This window comes from Tiliqua scincoides, chromosome 15, assembly GCF_035046505.1.
Source record: "Tiliqua scincoides isolate rTilSci1 chromosome 15, rTilSci1.hap2, whole genome shotgun sequence".
Classification (NCBI taxonomy): domain Eukaryota; kingdom Metazoa; phylum Chordata; class Lepidosauria; order Squamata; family Scincidae; genus Tiliqua; species Tiliqua scincoides.
Window position 1 is genome coordinate 2,259,634 of NC_089835.1, and position 21,026 is coordinate 2,280,659.

Here is a 21,026-nt window from a genome sequence, read left to right on the forward strand (position 1 = left end):
GAACTTTGTCCTGCCAGGTGATGCCGAGGATGCATTGAAGGCAGCGCATGTGGAAAGCATTCAGTTTCCTCTCTTGTTGTGAGCGAACAGTCCATGACTCGCTGCAGTACAGAAGTGTACTCAGGACACAAGCTCTGTAGACCTGGATCTTGGTATGTTCCGTCAGCTTCTTGTTGGACCAGACTTTCTTTGTGAGTCTGGAAAATGTGGTAGCTGCTTTACTGATGCCTTTGTTTAGCTCGGTATCGAGAGAAAGAGTATCGGAGATCGTTGAGCCAAGGTACACAAAGTCATGGACAACCTCCAGTTCATGTGCAGAGATTGTAATGCAGGGAGGTGAGTCCACATCCTGAACCATGACTTGTGTTTTCTTAAGGCTGATTGTCAGTCCAAAATATTGGCAGGCCTTGCTAAAAGAATCCATGAGCTGCTGGAGATCTTTGGCAGAGTGGGTAGTGACAGCTGCATCATGTCCAATAAAAGCAAAGCAATAATCAGACAGAAAATTATGCCAGGAAGTTCCTCCAAATGCACTTTCAGAGCCTGAATACCCAATGAAACAGGCAAGGCTGAAACACTTCTTTAAAGGCAAGGAGAGAGAGGTTCTTGTGAACCTCACAAGGCAAGGAGTTCCACAGGGGACACCACCACGAAGACCCTGTCCCATGCACATGTTGGATGAGCCATACTTAATACCAGGACATGGAGCCAACCCAGGAGCTCTAAATGTGCAGCCACATTAAAATCAATCTCCAAAAATCATTTGTCACTAGGGCATGACAAAGAGAAAGAGTGTGTTGGCAACTGGCACAGATATCTCAAGATGTTAGTTTTGATTTTTGAAGCTTCAAATGGTTTGGGACCAGGTATTGAAAGATCTTCTCTCCTAGTACAAATCTGCCCAATTCCACCTTCAGAAGTTTAGCTGGGGAGGTGGTTGCACAGGGCAGGGCCTTTTCAGTTGCAGCCCCAGGTTGTAGTTCTCTGCCTGCTTAGCTCCTTCTCTGAGTCAGTGTTGTATGGTTATATGCATCCTAGATGCTAGGGACAAGAAGAGATAAAGATGGTTATTTATTTTTCACATTTTTATGCTGCCCTAGAGCCTCAGGATGGTGTGCATAGTTCCTCCCCTCACAACAACCCTGTGAGGTAGATGAGGCTGAGAAAGAGAGAGCGACTGCCCCGAGGTCACCCAGGAAGCTTAGTGGGAATTTGAACCTGAATCATCCAGGTCTGAGTCTGACTCCTGCACCATCCTGGTTTATCTGGTTGACCAGTGTGAGAAAGGCTTAGTTGGGCCCTTATGTTTAATTCAGTTGGGCTCTTCTTATGTTCTTTGCTCTCTGAATTAAGTCCATTATCTTCCACCTGAGTAGGTAGCGAGTCAGCAGAAAGGGATGCTTCCCTCCTCCCTCCAACACCCACTATATGCCCACTAAAGCACCCAAAAGGCTGAAAGAAAAATCATTTGGCACCAGAACTGTTCCCACCAGTATACTGCAGTTCCCTCTAAACCTTTCTTCGAACAACAGAATTGGTGTTTTTTTTCAGTACCCAAAAATTGAGGGCATGTTCTTTTTCTGGGTCAAAACTCACATATAACTCCAGGCATGGAGAAGCAACCGGTCTTTCTGTTGGCCTTTGCTGCTGATCAGAGATCAGTTAGAACAGATACCTTTTCACAAGCGCCCATCAAGCCAGTCATCTCCCATCAGCACCGATGTCTCTCCACTAAATGGAAACGGTCAAGACACCAAAATCCAAGACACCCTTGATCCTTGAAGGCAGCTGGGGGCATTAACTGGTAGACTTCCTGGTCAGGATTGCAGCTCACCTGCTTCTAAAACACCATGCAGAGAGGCAAGGGAACACACAACCCACAAGGCTCTGTCCTTTTTCTCCTCTTCCACCCCTCCACTTTGCCTTCTCAGGGAGTGCCTGCCGAAAGAATCAGCATGAAAAATCCAGGGGCATCTTCACAGAAGCACGTTTGTTTTCCTGCCCGAGCCTCCTGATTCTGTCTCATTTGTCAGAAGGTGACTGCAGATTCTTCTGCCCCTCACAGAACATCTCCTTTTATTCTCCATGATCGAGTGGCAGGAGAAACTCTTATCTCAATGCTCAAATAGGGCCTTCTCTAATGCTCTTTCCCTCTTATTCGGCTGCCCGCTGTCCCCTTTTACACTGTTGCCAGGAGCAGGATATTTTCTGCCACTGCTCTTGGTAGTTCTGTCAACACTTCAAAGCCCAGATCGTTCACTTTTTCTCCTCCCATTCTTGTGCCACCACACACAGCTCCACAGCTTTCGAAACTCTGGGGCACAAATATTTTGTTTTAGTTTATTGACTGTTTTAGAGTGCAGAGCAACTTCCAGGGAAATTAAAAAACAACAATCAAGATATAACAATGCCAATAATCATCTAGAAACAGCAGCATTAAAATCGACATTGAGGCTGAAACGTAAGTTTAAAAAGCAGTGAAGGAGGGAGGGAGACCTGGCCAAGTAATTAGCCTGTGGAACTCCTTGCCACGGGATGTGGTGATGGCATTGGCCTACATGATGGGATTGGACAGATTTCTGGATGAAAAGTCCATCACAAATTACAAGCCATGATGGGTCTGTGCAACCTCCTGGTTTTAGAAGTAGGCTGTCTCCTAATGCCAAGTGCAAGGGAGGGCACCAGGATACAGGGATCTTGTTGGCTTGTGTGCTCTCCGAGGCTTCTGGTGGGCCGCTGTGAGATACAGGAAGCTGGACTGGATTGGCCTATGGCCTGATCCAGAAGGGCACTTATGTTCTTATGTTTGTGTTCATCTTTAACTTCTCCCTAAAAACTGCAACAACAGGGACTGTATGGCTTGCTCAGGGAAATGACAGCAGGGAAATAACACTGACTAGGCCCTGATTCTTGTGCCTGCCAACAGGATGTCTGGCCAAGGCAGGCCAAAGAGCAGGGGCTGATGAAGATCTCAGGGGCTGGGAGAAGGTGTGATATGGGAGAAAGTAACTTGATCCCAGATTCTCAAAGCACAAGACCAGCACTTTGAACTGGGCCCAGAAGCAAACTGGTATCCAGTCTAAATGGTGCAAAGTAGGTATTCTGTACTTCCACCACTGGTGCTCTGGATCAGCTGAAGCTCCCAAAGCATTTCCAGGTGGAAGATCAACATATAGCACACTGCATTAGTCCAGCCTGGTCAGGGGCCACCTTCCCCTCTATGATGAGCTCTGTGTAGTGCACATGTTTCCCATGCTGCCACCAGCCTCCTTATTGCTTTATTTATTATTGCTTTATTTTAATTGTAAGCTGCCTTGAGGAGACACTGTCTGGGTCATAAAGATGGTTATATGTAAACAGAGCATGCTCAAATTAGCTCCAGCCTCTAGCAATGCTGTGTATAGAAAACTTCACCAGCACTTGAGGACTAGAGCCTTGCTTTGTGTTGCTTTTTTATTTTGTAAAAGAGAGAAAACTGCAACGCCAAACTGAATGCTCAGTTCTCAACTGGGACCACCCAAAGTACTCCCCCCTTCTTCCTGACTCCCACACCGAGTTGCCTTTTTCTCCCTGTTCTTAGACCTGCAGCAAGTTAATTGATTTATCTTACTGACAAACCCCGAACAAACACTCCAGTGAACGATAATTTCAATGCCTTAAGGGCACCAGCTGAAAAATGTATGAATGGGAGCAGCATCATCCAGGTTCATTGTGTGGAGGCCAATTGGTTTCATTCATCTCTTTCTCAACATCCCCAATGCAAAAAAAACAAACACTACCCCATTTTGCTCCCCTCACTTGGGTATATTTCGGTGTTATCTTCCCCACCAGCTTTGCTCCACTGCCATCAGAGCGAAATTGCCTGCTAAGTTGAAACCACTTAAATGGGTCCTGTGAAAATGTCACTGCGTGGCTTCTTGGGTCCATAGTACTTTCTCACCATTAGATTGGTTGCCTAAACACACTTTGCAGTGCGCTCGTCAGTTAACTGACTTTTCACAGACTTGTACTGTCTGTTAGTTAAGAATTGCCACCCACATGCCCCCCCCCAAACAAAATTCAAAGCCTATTCCCAGGAATGGGGACAGGCAGAGTCAAATCGTGAAAACACACATTTTTCACGACTAGTGGGAACTCGAGTCACGCGCCCCACTGACTCAAACACTGATCATAATTTGGGGTTTTTACCCCAAAAGAGTCATGACTCTGTTCCCGAATGGGTGCAGTATTTGTTGGATGGCAGAGAGGCAAACTGCAGACAGGAGAATTCAGAGGGCTTCGGAGAAGGCTTTTACTATGTTTTGCAAACGGGTCCAGCACAGAGGCATGATGGACCCGGCAGGGTTACAATGATGCAAGTTTTATAGAGCATTCTAAATAGAGGAGGGGCACAAAAGAGCACAGAGAAAGAGGGGTAAACATCCTTGGAAAATTACTAAGTCTTTTCCAACAAGAAGCTGACGGAACATACCAAGATCCAGGTCTCCAGAGCTTGCGTCCTGAGTACACTCCTGTACTGCAGCGAGTCATGGACTGTTCGCTCACAACAGGAGAGGAAACTGAACGCTTTCCACATGCGCTGCCACCGATGCATTCTTGGCATCACCTGGCAGGACAAAGTTCCAAACAACACAGTCCTGGAACGAGCTGGAATCCCTAGCATGTATGCACTGCTGAAACAGAGACGCCTGCGTTGGCTCTGTCATGTCGTGAGAATGGATGATGGCCAGATCCCAAAGGATCTCCTCTACGGAGAACTTGTGCAAGGAAAGCGCCCTACAGGTAGACCACAGCTGCAATACAAGGACATCTGCAAGAGGGATCTGAAGGCCTTAGGAGTGGACCTCAGCAAGTGGGAAACCCTGGCCTCTGAGCGGCCCACTTGGAGGCAGACTGTGCAGCATGGCCTCTCCAAGTTTGAAGAGACACTTGGCCAACAGTCTGAGGCAAAGAGGCAAAGAAGGAAGGCCCACAGCCAGGGAGACAGACCAGGGACAGACTGCACTTGCTCCCAGTGTGGAAGGGATTGTCACTCCCGAATTGGCCTTTTCAGCCACACTAGACGCTGTTCCAGAACCACCTTTCAGAGCGCGGTACCAGAGTCTTTCGAGACTGAAGGTTGCCAACACATGTAGGAGGTCCGGTACCAGGTGCATTGACAGGGTGTCCACATACAAGATATCCATTATCAAGGGTGGGGTAATCAATCACCCCCCTTGTCCTAACTGTCCTGCCTCACACCCTTTTGTTCCTTCCCACCAGTCCTTCCTTGGAGGCCCATATCGGCTTATCTGGTTTGGCCAGATCTTTCTGAGGAGGAGGGTTGGTGCTGAGTGGCAGCGTCCCTGAGCAGAGGGCAGAGAAGGGCCTAAACCAGAGAAGCCTGATCTTTGGAGCCAGGCATTGTGGGTATCTTGGTATTGTGAGCTGGGCATTTTGGGGACAACTCATATCATGAAGACTCATCGTTTTGGGCCCAAACCCGGCGACTCGTCTTCATGTGTTTGCAGGTTTGCTTATTATTATTATTTTTTACCACTTCTGTGTCAGCCCAAAAGGCCTTGTGGGTGATCCAGAAGCCAGCATCCAAATCTTTGTGGGACTTGGTGGGAGGAAGGTAGGTTGGCTTCAGGAAGAGGGGGTTGGGGGCTGGAGGGAGGCTGCATGGGGCTGGGGGGAGGAACCAGAAGAAGACGGGGGGGCAGCCAGGACACAGGGAGAGTGGGCTTCCTTGTCCATCTCAGAAGGAACAGACAGTTGATTGGCTGAATTGGTGGCCTGATTTTTTTTCTCTGGATGTGGGAGGGGAGAAGGAGGAGCCCAATGGATGGGGGAGGGGGTCTTGCAATAGGAAAATGCCTGGATAGCCCAGGCTAAGGAGATTGGCAAAGCAGGGGAAGGTTGTTTCCTTGTGATAGAAGAGGAATGCCTTCTAAACTCATGGATCAATTGAAGTGAAGAACTTCAACACATCCATTATGACTCATTTGCGAGTCAAATCAAGAGGGGAGGAAACTCGTGACTTGACTTGCAACTCTGCATCGTGGCTCCAGCACACCCCTGCCAATTTCCAGGTTCCTCCAAAGGCAGGATAGCTGAGAACATTGATGGGAAGCCAAAATAGTTTGCATAAGACGAATGAGATTTCTCAGGATGGCTTCAGCCCAGCCCTCAGGTTTGCACCAAAATTCAGCACCAAGTGAAATATGAAATGAATGCCAGAGCCCCTCTACAGGCAACAGGCTGGAGAATTTCCCAGTGAGGAACCTACAATCAAGAGAGATTCAACATTACCTGAGGGCACTGTTGTCACGGAGTCTTCCCCAAGACTCCAATTCTGACTCCTCACTCTGAGTGATTGCAGAGCAAGACTGCTTAAATGTCAATTTCTCCTGCAATTAATGGGTTGCGCTTGACTTTTCAAACTGGGTTGACTTCCTATGTCTCCTGTCTTGAGAGAGGAACCACGGAAAATTCACCCTTCCTCTTTAGAAGGGATTCAAGAGCACTGGAATGTGACATTCTCCTCGTTTTCCTTGCTGTCATCCTTTTAATCTAATTAATGGCTTCTCCTCATTTTATTAACTGTACCACCTTTAATAACACAGGCCAACTCACATTTTGCTGTCTTCAAAGTTAGACCTGTTCCTGGGTTTACTTGGGGCATGCAGCAATTACCCAGGCCTGCAAAGTTGAGGGTCAGAAAAACTTTTTGTTTCTCAAAATTTATGGTGGTTTTATATGAATTTGGGACACCAATTTCAAAATGGCATCAGTTTTGCCCGATGACATCTAGTTTCAGAGATAAGACATAGCCTCCTTAGTGAATGGCTCAAGAAGCTTCCTTGTGAGGAAGCCATGGCGTAGACTTCCTCATGAGGAAGCTGCTTGAGCCATTCACTAATGGGGCTATGCTGTATCCTGAAGCTAGATGTGATAGAACCAAGCCGATGCCATTTTTTGAATCAGTGCCCCAAATTCCCATAAAACCACCACAAATTTTGAAAAACAAAAAGTTTTTCTGACCCTCAACTTCACTGAGGGGATTGTCACTCCCGAATGTGGCCTTTTCAGCCACACTAGACGCTGTTCCAGAACCACCATTCAGAGCGCGATACCAGAGTCTTTCGAGACTGAAGGTTGCCAACAATGTAATGTAACTTCATTGACCTGGGTAATTGCTGCATACAAGTGGCAACGTTTCATGCCGCATACAAGGGCCACAAGTTCGATCAATGCAACAACAAAAATGTCACCTTGCACCCTCAGCAGTGGGTCCAGTAACTTGAAAGGGACCATACGAGGAACACGCTTCAGCCTGGCAGCCATCAGGAACTGCACATCTCAGGCATCCCAAGTTAAGAGTCAAGGAGGTCCTTAGCACAACATCACTACCTCCAAGCCAAACACCCGTCAAAGGTGTGATGCTTTTGGTGTAGAAAGGAGGCCCTTCATTTCCCCTTGCTCTAGCAAGCCCTGAGGGACTGCGCGGGCACTCCCTGGTTTCCTCTAGATGTTCTCTGGTCTTGCTAGTGATTTTGTCCTTTATTGACATGTCCCAGGTGATAGCCAATAGACTAGCTTTCCCAAACAGATGGAGTGGGTGGGGGCAGAAATGACCTATGTCCAAACTGGTATGGAAGCAAAACAAACCGTGGGGCTAGAAAACTTGCCCAAGGCAGGATATGATTGAGACATATAAAATTATGCATGGGGTGAACACCAGAACAACACCAGAACCAGGGGACAGCCACTCAGACCGAGTGAGGCAGGAGAGTTAGAACAGACAAAGAAAATATTTCTTTATCCAGTGTGTACTTAATCTGTGGAACTCCCTGCCCCAGGATGCAGTGATGGCTTCTAGCCTAGATGCCTTGAGAAGGGAACTGGACAGATTCATGGAAGGAACAGCCATCACAGGTTACAAGTCATGAGAAGCAGGCTATCTCTGAATGCCTGAAGCAAGGGAGTGTCAACAGGATACAGGTGTCTTGTGTGCTCCCAGGAGGCATCAGGTGGGCCACTGTGAGGTACATGGGGCTGGACTAGACGGGTCTTTGGCATGATCCAACAGGGCTCTTCTTATGTTCTTATGATTGCCCACTTGGGAGTAATATAGAAAAGCCGTTATTTTGGTTACCGGATGGGAAGGTGGGCTTGTATTAAACTAGACCAGCGGTTCCCAAACTTTTTCGGGCTAACGCCCCCTTGAGATCCAGGAAAAATTCCTAGCGCCCCCCACCTCTTTGCTTAATAGTCTACTGCAAATTCAAAACAAGTAATACAACACTATAAAAAAAGCGTATGTGTTTGACAAATAAATCTAGTAAACAGTATTTAAAGTTAAATATATAACATTTAACATTTTTAATAAATAACATTTTTAAAAAGCTAAATTTGCATCTCTTCTGCAACTACATTGTCTTCACAAGTTTAATGGGATGGATGTATTTGGTGTATTTGGTGTAGGGATATCAGCTTATCAACATCTGGCTGGAAGGAACTAAGGAAAAGTCTTAGATCCCCACGTTCAATAATGTTCAGTCTGTTTCTTTGCTTGGAAAGTAGGTAGGCGACTGCACTGAAGCCTCGCTCCACTAAATATGATGTAGGGAAAGCAATGAAGTACATCTTAACTTTGTTCCACAGTGCAGGGTATCGGTCAAAAAATTTTTTTTTGTAACCAAAAGTCTTGATATGACTGTTTGAACTTTGGCCTGAGCTCAATGTCATTTTGGAGTGAAATAAGTTCTTCCTCTACCATTCCTGTTTCATCATTGCCGATATCTAGGAATGGATTTATCACCCAGTCTGGTATCTGAAGCAAAAAAAGATCCTGAAATCTATCAGACATGTCTCTGTGCAACTCATCCAGGTGTGCACAATACACTTGTAGGTTATCGTCTGGTATGCTCTTCTCCTTCTCTAATTCAGAGAGGCTCGGAAACTGAAAGAGCTCACGATGGGCAACTGTTACGTCTGAACAACTGTAACTTCGAGCGAAACGTGGAGAGGACAGATTTGACTTTAATAAGGCTAATCTCATTTCCTTGCGGGATATCTTTCTCCTTGAAAAAAGTCTCAACAACACGAAATACTGACTCCCCTTTTGTATCTGTTTCTAGTTGTCTTGCAAATAACAGCTCTTGAACCAAACTTTCATCTTTGACAAAACGAACATAAGCAAGAAGCAAAGATTGATTGCCTGGAAGAATGGACTCATCTAATTGTAAACCAAATTCTATTGTTCTAAGCATGTTGCACAATGTGTCTTCAATATTTTCAGCCATTTCATCCACTCTTCTTTGAACAGAGTTAGCACTGAGAGGAATAGCTTTAATAATTTGTTCGGGTGACTTGTGTAGAACTGTGCGCAGAACCTCACTGACTGCTGGCAGAATAAGCTGTTCCCCAATTGTATGAGGCTTACCAGATCTAGCAATTAGCAATGAGATGTTGTATGATGCACGCAAACCATCACTGGATTGCTAGCAAACATATTTACAATATTTTTCCTTTTCTGTAATTGTTCCCGAAGTGACTGAAAATATGCTAAGTTTTCGTCTGCTTTATCAGAGTGCATCTTCTTCAAATGTTGTAGGAGCCTGGAAGGTTTCATGGCTTCATTTGAAAAAACTCCCTCACACAGTAGGCACATTGGTTGCTGCTCGTTATTTGGTGCTGGTACAAATCCATATTTCAGATATTCCACACTGTATTGCCTACACTTCTTTTTTGTTTGCGTGTTGGAGCCATATTTTATTCTGGAACAAGAATATGCAAATTCTTTGCAAAGCAGGCACTCACTATTTGCAGCAAACTTTGCAACCAACCTTCTCTGCAGAGTCTGCAGAAGTCTCCAGCAGGCCAAGTCAAGAAACACCTGTGCAAATCACACACCACTACTTGCAGCAAACTTTGCAACCAACCTTTTTGCATCCAGCATCAACCATCTTGTATATGTATAAATTTATAAATAAATATGTATAAATATATTGCATATATTTTTTATCTTGGGGCGGGGGGTGCATGCATGACGGGATTTTCTTTGGGGCAGTGCAGGCAGGTCCAGAGGGGTTGGGAGGGCAAGACTAGTTAGGCTGCAATCCAAGCCACTTCATTTCAGGGGGCTTACTTCTGAGTAGACACAACTGGGATGGGGCTCAGACTGGGAGATAGAGGCTGCAGGTGCAGGGGGGGTTGGGAGGGGGAGATTGCTGGACTGGGGGCGAGCCCAACTGAGTAATGGACCTTACTTATGAGTAGACACAAGTAGGATGAGTAATGTTTTTAACGTAATGTATTGAGGCTGCAATCCTTAAGACACTTTCTTGGATATAATGGAACTTACTTCTGAGTAGACAGCCTCAGGATTGCACACTTATACTTCCTTCTCCTCTTTTACCTGGATATCAATGGAGAAGGCTGCTGCTGAGCTGTGTTGGTCCCAGGCAGGCAGGCAGGCAGCACAGCGCCGCTGCAGAGGCAAGCAGCTGTGGCCACACAGGCAGCAGGCAGGCACCATGACCAGCGTTGAGGCTGTGGCCACACAAGCAGGGAGGCAGGTGGCAAAGCGCGCAGGGGAAGAGCACTCACGAGGCTGTTGCCTCAGAAGTCTGGAGCGCTCTGAGCGGTGAGGGGGGAGGAGCCTCCTTCTCCCGCTCATTGACTCCAGGCAGAGAAAAACAAATCAGAGGCGCGCAAGGACAAAGCGCGCCAAATTCAAGCGCTGGCTGCCTGGAACCCCTTTTTTTTGGTGGCAGCCAGCGTTTTTCACCTGACCTGACCTGTCACTGCCCCCCTATCGCCCACTTTGTCCCCATCGCCCCCCTAACGCCCATTTTACTTTCAACGCCCCCTTGGATCTTTCCATCGCCCCCTGGGGGGGTGCTAGCGCCCACTTTGAAAATCACTGAACTAGACTGTTATGGAAGAGGTTGGGAGAACAGTCACAAAGGTCAAATGTCCTCTCTCTTCCTAGCATCCTTTGAACAGACAACACACTCTCAAGCTTTGTGCCTTTCCAAAATGATGTGGGCCAGAGCCACTAACCCGAAACAAAACCTGGGGAGGGAAATGATTGTGCAAATGTCTTACTTACAAATGAAAAGAGGACATATAATTCTCTTAAGAAAATAAACAAGTGCATGCCTTGCGCAAGCAGAGATGCCAAGTTTGCTTTGAATGTTCTCATTGAGCAGCAGGTACATTGACAAGGAGATGCCAAGATGCTCAGGAGTGGGGGGGGGGGGAGTTCAGTGGAACGTCATCTGTTGATCTCACCCTTTCCATGCAGGGACCATCTGGCTCACAGTGTAAGTGGCACCCCTTCCTGATGGAGCTTGGAAAGGGCCACGACGCAGAGCTCCTTTCCCAAGGAAGCGGTGAATCCCAATCCCCACCTTTCCCCATTTTTTGAATCTGAACTGCGGATACAGTAAATGCTGGCACTGTCATTATTTTTCCCCCTGTCAAACGCTGCGCTCACTCTGCTGTCTGAAGACAGCTGGAGAGTGATGAATCCTTTTGTGTTCACGGCAGCCTTGGATGAGCTCCAGCAAGGAAGGTGCAAACTGGCAGCCGGGTTCGCCATTAACAGTTTCCGCTGGAGGCCAGACCTCCCAAGATATCCCATTTGGGCTAACCGAGTCCAGCTGAAGATGATGTAGGTGGGAGAGGAATGCACTGGGGGGGATCACTCGTATGTAGACACTGTTGGAGGTAGCATCCCCATGTCCCACTGCAGCAGTTAGTGTCGCTGTTGAGAGCATGGGTTACGAGCCCAGAACTCAGTGCTGCATACATAAATTCCCACAATCCAACACTGCATAATTTGATGACGGTATTCACCAACACAAAATGGGAAGGCAGTCACTGGTTTGGATACTTTGGAAACAAATTGGATGTGTTCATTCAAAATGGCCCTCTGTTGAGTCCACTTATAGCTCAATTTAATTCATGTTTACTCTAAGGTTAAGCCCAATTAAGTTCAGTTGTGTTTCCTCCCAGGTAAGCACAAATAGGATTGCAGCCCAAGTTCACCAACGGGCACTCTTTCAGCAAGACTTTGCTCGTTCAAAGCAATTGTGCCCCACTGAGCTAAGGAGTCTTCCCAATAACATATGAAGCTGTGATACCAAGTCAGACCCTTGGTCTAGATATCTCAGCATTGTCAAGCACTGACTGGTAGCATCTCTCCAGGGATTCAGACAAGCAGCCTTTCCCTGTTGTATCTGAAGATGCTCCCAGGAGTTGAACCTGGGACTTTCTTCATGAAAAAAGGTGCTCAACCAATAAACCAGTGCTATCTTTTCCCTCCAAGATAGCACTATCAAAGGCTACAAGCCATGATAGCTTGCTGGACCTCAAGGTTCAAAGGAAGCATTCTACTAAATATTAGGTGCTGGGAACAAATATGAGGGAGGTCTATTTGCCTTAATACCAAACAAGGCCTTTCTTACATAAGAAGAGCCCTGCAGGATTAGGCCAAAGGCCCATCTAGTTCAGCTTCCTGTGGACAGTGGACTATCAGATGTCTCAGATGTCTCAGACCATCAGCTGACCATCAGATGTCTCAGGGACCATCACAGTGGACCATCAGATGTCTCAGGGAGGCACACAGGACAAGAACAGACCTGCATCCTGGTACTTTCCCTTGCATTTGGCATTCTGAGGTATGCCACTTCTAAAACCAGGAGCTTGCACATATCCATCATAGCTTGTAACTTGTGATGGGTATTTCCTCCAGAAGTCTGTCCAATTTCCTTTTAAAGGCATCTAGGCCAGATACTGTCACCAAATCCTGTGGCAAGAAGTTCCACAGACTAATACACACTGGGTAAAGAAATACTTTTTCTTTTGTCTGTTCTAACTCTTCCAACACTCAATTCTAGTGAATGTCCCCTGGTTCCGGTGTTGGGTAAGAGGGAAAAGAGCATCCACCTAGCCACTCTATCCTTCCTGTGCATAATTTTTTATGTCTCAATCATGTCACCCCCTTAGGTGACACCTTTTCTCAACTGAAGAGCCCCAAATGCTGCAGCCTTTTCTCAAAAGGGTGGTGCCCCACCCAGGAATCATTCTGGTTGCTCTCCTCTGCACCTTCTCCATTTCAACTATGTACTTTTTAAGATGTGGTGACCACAACTGGATGCAATGCTCTAGGTGTGGCCTTACCATCCTTTTGCTCTTATAAGCATCAGATGAATTTGTGATGGGCTGGGGTCAATCAGTTGTCTGGAGCAAGGTCTTCACCATGCAGGTCCTAGCTGAGAATGACAAAAGCAGGATGATGTGAGGCAGACCAGGAAATAGTCAGCCTTACATTCAGGTCCAGCTAGGCCAAGCCAAGGAGAGCCAATGGGAGAGATGTCATTATGGTGTCATTATGAACACCAGTAGTGTTCCTGGCCATTGCCCTTTCTGGGGCACACCCCCAGGGGTGTCACCCCCAGCTGGAAGTTCTACCCCCCCTCCAGTGTCCACTGCCTCCCTCCAGGCATTCTGAGGGCTGAAAATTGAGTTACAAGGCCTTCTGAAGGCAGGGGAGGCTGTGAGTGGATTCCCCGTCCTTCAGAGTACCTCTGGGAGGGTGGCCCTCAGGGAGCGGTCCTCAGATTGGCACGATTACTGAGTGCTGCTGGGGGGCACTCATGACTCATGGGCTCCATGACTGGATGTCAAGTCAGCTTCTGGAACTCCAAGACACACGTTGCAAGAGGCAAAGGCTGGTTGTTGTGCAGTCTCAAATGTCATCTTTGCCAGGCTTGTGTGAACCTGAATTTAGAGGGAATTTGTAGTAGCCTTTGACAGACTCATCGCACACTGATTTCTCTACTCCTTTTTCCAAGGGATCTAAATGAACAGCCATCGCTGCATAACCAAAGCAAAGGTGGTGATGCTTTTTCTCCCTCTCTCTAAGAAGGCCCAATCCAAAGCCCAGCACGCTGGTTTACTGCTGGCACACATTATCACAAATGTGTCATAAGGTATGTCTGCAACTATTACTGCGGGCCCAGCACCAGAACCGGCCCAGTGCAAGCCCACTCTGGGCAGAGTTCACACTATTGGGTGGCAGAGAAGTGAGTGGGTGTGTGGGGGGAGGCAGGAGGGATATTCTGGGGCAGGAAGAGGATGGGGGGTTGGGAGAGGGAGTGGGGCAGGACTGACGGGTCTCAGCTCCACTGGATCCTGGTCTCAAAAGCCAATGCAGAATCAAGTAGCTCCATTATGGGGCTACTTTCCTTACCTGGGGGAAGGAGACAAAAGTCCCCTTCCGCTGAGGAGCTGCTGTGGCTCATGTTGGATGCCACAGTAGCCTTTTTGGCACCGTGGCAGCGTCGCATGCTGGGCTGCCCATCCTCTTCAGCCTCAGTTTTCCTCATCTGCAATATGGGGGTAAATCAACCTTACCATACCTTATAAGGACTTATCTCAATAATGTCATTGAAGCACTTTGCAAAACACAGCATGAATGTTATTATCCCATCCACCCCCTGAATGTTCACTCTCCTCCCCCACAGTCCTTGCCTTGCACAGCACATGAGAGCCACTAATCGCTACTAACAGTCATTTTCCAAATTTTGTTTCTATAGAGCAGGGTCTCCGCTTAGCCATTTCTAGCCTAATGTCTCTCTCATGTATAAAGTTGTTTTGATCCGAGCTTGCGCAGGAAGCAGCATTGCCTGCCTTCCCGAAATAAACAGGCCACTTCAGGTTATGAGAAAACAAAAGTCCTGGCATGAATGGAGCCACTCTCATAATTGTGAAAAGAGAGGGAACCGTTTGGAAGTTATCTCCGCGAGGAATTATCTCTGTGCATTAAGGACTGGGGACTTTTGCCAATTTCTCACAAGGCTGGAAACTCATAAGGACTTCACAAAAAACCAGCGTCACAGCAATGCAACTTTTTCATTCCCCATCCTATTGTTTCTGCTTGAGCTTATAGAGATAGCAATGAAGCAGGCCACGAACATCTGCAAACGAATTTTTTTAAATTAAAGTTTTTTCCCTTTTTCAAAAGTATCCCAAGGTTTTGTAGCTATTGCATTGTTTTGCAAAACATCTAAGTGTGTCTAGGAAAGAACCCTAGAAAAATGCTGCCAGACAGTGCTCGACAGTGCTGAGCTAGAAGCTGCCAATCTGTGCTTGGCAAGACCAAGCCAGATGGAGACAGTCTCTTGCGCCGGCCCAACAGTTTGGTGGCTTTTGCACTTTTGAGCCACCATTCAAGCACAAGGATGTGTGCCAGATTCCAGAGGCTGACCCAAGCCCCATTGGGCCTGCAGACCAGTAAGGATGTGCCAGCTGGGTCTGGGGGGGGCAGGTAGGCCGATGGGCCGGTAGCAGGTAAGCAGGGGCTGGGGCCAGGATCTGGCATATGCTGAATCCTTACCCCAGTCCTGGACAGCAACTGTTACCCTGCACATGCCCAATCTTGTCTGATCTTGGAAGCTAAGCAGGGTCAGGCCTGGTTAGTACTTGGATGGGAGACCGCCTGGGAATACCGGGTGCTGTAGGCTTCTACCATGATCTCAGAAGCTAAGCAGGGTCAGGCCTGGTTAGTGCTTGGATGGGAGACCGCCTGGGAATACCGGGTGCTGTAGGCTTATACCATGATCTCGGAAGCTAAGCAGGGTCAGGCCTGGTTAGTATTTGGATGGGAGACCGCCTGGGAATACCGGGTGCTGTAGGCTTATACCATGAGCTCGGAAGCTAAGCAGGGTCAGGCCTGGTTAGTACTTGGATGGGAGACCGCCTGGGAATACCGGGTGCTGTAGGCTTATACCATGATCTCGGAAGCTAAGCAGGGTCAGGCCTGGTTAGTATTTGGATGGGAGACCGCCTGGGAATACCGGGTGCTGTAGGCTTATACCATGAGCTCGGAAGCTAAGCAGGGTCAGGCCTGGTTAGTACTTGGATGGGAGACCGCCTGGGAATACCGGGTGCTGTAGGCTTATACCATAGTCTTTCGAGACTGAAGGTTGCCAACCATGGAGCATCTCTAGGCTGCTCCAATTTGTGCCAGCTCTTGAGGTGGTGCAGATCCGAGTAGACCCATTGGGGTTGCTGCAGCTTTACCCAGGGTAAGGGGAAGGAATTAGCCCCAACGCTGCTCTGGATGAGGAGCAGGCCTGCCTGCTCCAGGGCAGGCTATGATTGGGCTGGATGATCTCTAGGCAACTCTTAGCCCTGTGACTTCATGATCACGCCCTCCTGTGCATTCCACATACCTCCACATCCAGGAGGCACTTGGATATAATTTCATTTTAGGATCTTAATATTTCCTGCCATTAGGAAAGCACTTTTATCCCCAGCCAACCGAGCTCTCAGCTCCTCTAAGTGATACGGAAAGCTCTTCCCCCCCCCCATTTGAGGAGGCAATTGGATTTCCCTTCCCAGTCCTGAAGGGTTGAATGTTTTTCTTTTTAAAACAAGGCACTCGACATTACAAGAGCAGAGTGCGCGCAGCCCCGGCAAGGTCTGTGCATGTGGAAGAGAGTTCGATACTTGTGAAAATTAAAGTGTTTTGGAAACTGATCGTATTTTTGAGATTTCCCCCTCCACACCCCTTCTCATCAGACAGCGGCTGTAATTATTTTTATCGAACCCTTAGTGATCATAAAAACCCTGTCATGCCGACTCCCACGGATAAAACACCCAACGAGGATCATGTAATGTGTTGAGCAATTGACAATTATGGCCCAAACGGAGCGGCAGCTTCAGGAGAAAAATCTGTACAAATATTTCCTTTAAATAAAATAACCACAAAACAAAAACAGTGAACTGAAGCAGACAAAGAAGGCCGTTCCCTGTCGTGCCCCCGAGCATGGAACTCCCCCAGTCTGGGGACAAAGTGGACAACCCTGAGGAGAAGACAGGTTGAAGGGGGGCATGGCCTACTTTAGCCCACTTGGACAGATACGGCCCAATTGGGCCCTGAGCCTGGGGGACCCTGCACGGCGATGGAGAGTGGGACACTTGCAGCTGGCACTTCATGCAGAGGCTGGCATGGCAAGTGGAGCTCTCACAAGACCCTCCCATCTTTGCTTCTGATTGTCCTGAAATCAGACCAGTCCAGAAGCAGTTCGCAGTGAAAGGCCTGGTCCGGCCTGGGCTGCCACCATTGCAGTAAGTGGGGTGTATGTGTGTGCAAAACAGATATATGGGGCCCTGACCCTGCTGAATTGGGCCCCACATTTCCTAAGGCTTGCCCAGGATGAGGAACTTTATGCAGCACAGGTCATGGACATCCTTACTCCACCCAAGCCCATTGCATAAGGGGAACCCCAGGAGATAAACCCCCAGGCCCCTTCCAAGGTCTGAAGACCCAACTCTAACTCACTCCTTTCACTCAGAGGACTTCCTGGAGGATCTTGGAATCAAGTCACAGTTGTCCCTCGCCAATGTCATCTGGACAGACAGCACATGGGATGCAGCTGGACCACCCTGTTTGACTGTCCTCCTGGCAGCTGAAAGGGCCAGCCATATGCCCCCCCCCCCACTGCATGGCCCTCCACATACCGTGACAAGCAGACTACTAGATTGGCAGTGACATGCTGTCATCACATCACCACCAACTGCTTCCAGAGTCACCTGATTTGGGGCTAATCAGAAGCAGGGGTGCGTGGGAGCTGGATCTGCAGTGGCCGGTAGGGTTCAGGTTAGGGTTAGGGTGGTGGTAGACCGTGATAGTTCCACACACCATGCCAGCCTTTGCACAGAGGCTTACCTCCATAGGCTGTGGCTATGTACTCCCTGGTGCAGGACCTGATTGGGGCAAATTGGTCCAATCAGGTTAAGACTGGCTTTGGCAGCTGATCTCATCCTCTTCCCAACTCACCCCTCCAGAACAGGTTGGAGGAGTAAATGGGGGATTCCATCGTCTTCTCCCTTTCTCCTCCTTGGCCCGTTTGAGAAGAAGAACAGGGCAAAGGAAGTGGTGGCCGTGGGGGGGCCACCTGCATACACAAGCATACACAATACCCCCCGAAAAGGAAAAAGTGGGGACAATACCTGCTTCTGCTGAGGCTGGGCCTGGCTCGCTCCCACCACTGCGTTACCATATGCCATTACCATTATTATTTATTAGATAAGATTTATATTGCTGCCTTGAAATGAATCGGGGTCACCAGGTGGCTAACGAACCTGAAACGCACCATAATTAAGTAGAATATAAAAACCATCATAAAAAACCAGGTTTTAGAACCAGTGTAGTTCTGACGGTTGACTATCTTTGCCTTCAAGACTATAATTTGATTACTGCCCGAGAGAGACCCCAAATTAAAACAGCGAAGGTCTCATTAGTTAGGGCCTTATGATCCAGTTTCTAAATGGCTTGCATGTTGAAGAATTTGAATACGGATCAAAATACGTGCCATGTAGATTCTCCTTTGGTTCATATGTGGATTTGGGGGGGGGGGGAATAACACTTTCCCACAGAAAAAATAAATTATTTTTAAATCACACACAAGAAATGGAAACAGCAGCACAGATGGAAAAAAACCTGCAGCTAAATCCATTATCAGAAAGCCTTGCAAAATGAAAATATTTTCAAGGTCTGCTTCGAAGCAGGGAATGAAAAGACTGCCAGGGCCCCTCTCCTCAGTCTAGAGAGACCCAGGCCACTTCCTGCTTCCGAGGCCTCCCAAGACCCAATAAAAAAAATGGCAATGTGTGAACAAAATAAAACTTCTCAAAGGCCAAGCGCAACAACAACAACAAGGAAGCCAAAGCCCCTTTTGATGCCCCTTTTGATCCTGCCCACCGACTGGCCCGTGCACCACAGACCTCCTGCTGGAATGCTGGCAAGTTGGGCCGAGACAAACCCAGGCAGCTCACGAGACTCCGAGCTTTTGTGAGCAGTTGAATCCGCTGCTCAAAAGGGCTCAAAGAGAAACCACCCACCATTCCTATTCCCCACCAGAGCAAAGTGCTTTCCTGCAAGGTTGGGGAAGGCAGTACTAACTGGCAGGGCTGCTGAGAATCATGAGTAAGATGCCTGATTCCCCCCCCCCCTCATTTTCATAAAATTCAGAAGGGCACAGACAGTCCTTGGTCACCCAGCCCCTCTGTTCATATGCATAGCTTGGGGGTTATGTTTTCCAATCACTTTCTGAAGCAATCCAATTTCATCCCAGGGCTTGGGGTGGGAACAGGATGGCTTCATCACTACAGCACTGGCTGTAGTGCCTGCCATTCAGCCTCCTTTCTCAACCACTAGAAGGGAGCTCACCTATCTCCAGGGACCTCCTCACCCCCCCCCCCCCAGCCTTGCTTAAGACCTCTTTGCCAATGTCACACACTGTAATGGAAAATCAGAAGATCATCAGGTGGATGATGTGGTGTTGACAGCGATTCCATGTTTTGACAGCTGTTTGACAGCTCTGGGAAGGGCAGGGCTGGCTATAATCAATCAAGCTGTAATCAATCAAGGGCAATGGAGACTCTGATGGATACCTGAGCTTCATTTGACCTTGATGGGACTTTGAATGAGTTAAGAAGGTAGCTCACAGCTGAGCTGCATTTGGACTTAACAAGGGGCTGCAGGATAAAAGGCAAGGAGCAACATACCTGACCCAGAGGGAACCTGATCCAGACCTATGGGAGGAGGGGGACTGTCAGGACTCTGCTGGAAGACACAGAAGAGAGGACTGCCAGGACCCTACTGGAGGAGACACTGCTGGAGGGGAGGGACTCTGCTGCAGAAGACTGAATTTGGAAGACTGGACTGTGCTTTGGAGATTAGACTGTGGACTTGGACTGGAGGCTTCAGACCTTTACCCACTGAGTTAAGTGGAATTTTGGGGAGGGAAAGCCTCTAAACAAGAGGACTTGCAGGGAGTGTGTGTGTTTGTAGCAATAAATTCTTGTTAATTGCTCAACTGATAAGGAGTTCTGTTCATTTCTTTGCACACCACAGCTGCTGTTCTTGGAAAAGGAGGGTGTTAATTAGCCAAAAAGTGGGCATTAGAAGGGAGTTAGAATATTTGGATGGGACACACGCCAACTCTCCCCTGTCTGACCATTCAGAGCTGTGCTCCTCCCCCTTGCCTCCATTCTACTCCATCTCCAACCTGCAATGCCCAGAGAAGAGAGGAGGCAGCAAAGAAAGCAGCACAGAGAATGAAAGCCACTGAGGCAAGAAATAGCTGCACACCCCCACCTCAGTGCAAATGGGCCTTTCTCATTATTAATGCATTGTGTTAATGAACCAGGGAGGGGTTCAAAGTGGGGGGAGGGGTGATGTGGTTCACTGTCACTGTTGCAAAGAACAGGGTTGGAATCATTTAATTTCTGCAACAGTTTTACAAAGGCCCACCAGAGTATTGCAGCACAGACACTGTAAGTGGGAACAGACTAAGAACAGAGGATGCTGCCGTAGCTAGTTCAATCCCTCATTCATCTAGCTCAGCAGCGTCAAGCACTGGCTGGCAGCAGCTCTCCAGAGTTCCCCACCCCAGTAGCATATCTAGGGAAAGTGGCGCCCATGGCAAGCACTGCAATTGCACCCCTGTCCAAACAGAGAAGGGGAGTTCATGGGGTGGGAAGCCAGCCCTGTCCATCCCACCCACTGAGTTTGTGTGCTCAGCAAAACCATGGTGGTTTTGAGATTTCCTTGGGCAAGGTCAGTGTCTGACTATGATTTAGATACATTCACCCCCTTTCAAGTGGCTCCCACGGCTGGTGTCCCTGCTTGCCACACCCTACCTGGAGATTACCAGGGATTGAACCTGGGACCTTCTGCACACAAAGTGCTTCCACTGGGTAATGTCTCCTCCCCAAACACTCAAATGTTTAAACTGACTGAGCATTGTGATCATCTCGAGCATCTTGATTGCCCTCATCAAGAGAAAGGCAGGACATAAATTCTTGAAATAAATTCCACTGCCCCCCCCCAATAAGCTCCACTATAAGCCTCCAAGTTGCTCTTCCCCACCCCCACAATCATGAGCTCAACTGTCTAGTCTTATAAGGTTTCATGCTGCAATTGCCATATCACTATCATCGCCATTTTCACCTGAATC

The 21,026-nt window shown here is 48.0% G+C and overlaps 1 pseudogene; it reads left to right on the forward strand.

Annotated features, from left to right (window-relative positions):
• Positions 1–15,404: 15,404 nt before the first annotated feature.
• Positions 15,405–15,521, forward strand: LOC136635368 (5S ribosomal RNA; annotated as a pseudogene).
• Positions 15,522–21,026: the final 5,505 nt, after the last annotated feature.